This window comes from Cornus florida, unplaced genomic scaffold, assembly GCF_030987335.1.
Source record: "Cornus florida cultivar Cherokee Brave unplaced genomic scaffold, ASM3098733v1 CherokeeBrave_3.0.0_Hap2_Chr08, whole genome shotgun sequence".
NCBI lineage: Eukaryota > Viridiplantae > Streptophyta > Magnoliopsida > Cornales > Cornaceae > Cornus > Cornus florida.
Genome location: NW_026775578.1, coordinates 70,834,353 through 70,834,780, shown reverse-complemented (window position 1 = coordinate 70,834,780; position 428 = coordinate 70,834,353). Strand labels below are relative to the sequence as shown.

The window sequence follows — 428 nt, the reverse complement described above, 5'->3', positions numbered from 1 at the left end:
AATGCACCCACATGCATTCAATTGCCACCATTTAGAGCACACCACTATGAAATCAAGCCACAAACCATTCAAATGTTTTCTAATTATCATGGACTTCCAAGTGAAAAACCTTACAAGCATTTGGATGAGTTTCTTGAAGTTTGTTCCACCGTAAAATATACGGACATGACAGAAGAGGTCTTAAGGCTTAAACTTTTTCCATTTACCCTTAAAGACAAGGCAAAATATTTGTTTAACAATCTTAAGCCTTTTTCAATAACTTCTTGGGCGAAAATGCAACAAGAGTTCTTGAAGAAGGACTATCCAGTTTCTAAGACTAATGCCATGAGAACCTCAATTCGAGAATTTTCACATGGGGATGGAGAAACATTTCATGAGGCATGGGAACGCTTTAATGAATTGCTTAGGAAGTGTCCACATCATGACAT

General features: G+C 37.1%; 1 pseudogene; it reads right to left on the bottom strand.

Moving 5' to 3' along the window:
• Positions 1 to 329: 329 nt before the first annotated feature.
• On the bottom strand, positions 330 to 428 carry LOC132272107 (small nucleolar RNA R71; annotated as a pseudogene).